Here is a 456-nt window from a genome sequence, read left to right on the forward strand (position 1 = left end):
GCTCCTCTAGGACGCACCGGTGCTAATGTCCCCACATTCGCTGCAATGCTGTTTATATGGAGATGGTTTAATTTTGCGTTACATGACCCATTTCTTCTGTAAAGCCGTGCCTGTGTTGAATCTCTCCTCTACTCTCTCTCCTCTTACTCTCCACGCCCCGCCACACAGCGGCCCGGTCCACACTTCTGACATTTGTCCACAGTTTTAATTGTTATTAACACAGCTGTATATTGTTAAGTATGAGGGGCAAACCTGTATTTGTACCAGTGTTTCTGTGGTAACTCTGCTATCGCGGCCGCCACGGCAAAGAACACAGAAGAAGTTATTGAATGCAACTAACTTCAGTTGGTAGAGTAACAGCGTGTGACACGGAGCTGCTGGACCTGGACCAGAGATATGACCCATTGCGAGAATATCATAGTTCATAAAAATGCAGTGCAGTGAAGATACAGACGT

The 456-nt window shown here is 46.5% G+C and overlaps 1 protein-coding gene across 3 annotated transcripts in view; it reads left to right on the forward strand.

Annotated features, from left to right (window-relative positions):
- Positions 1-456, forward strand: part of grm5b (glutamate receptor, metabotropic 5b) — a 72,565-nt gene that overhangs the window by 5,836 nt on the left and 66,273 nt on the right. The window lies entirely within an intron of this gene.

Source organism: Etheostoma spectabile, chromosome 3 (genome assembly GCF_008692095.1).
Source record: "Etheostoma spectabile isolate EspeVRDwgs_2016 chromosome 3, UIUC_Espe_1.0, whole genome shotgun sequence".
Classification (NCBI taxonomy): Eukaryota; Metazoa; Chordata; class Actinopteri; order Perciformes; family Percidae; genus Etheostoma; species Etheostoma spectabile.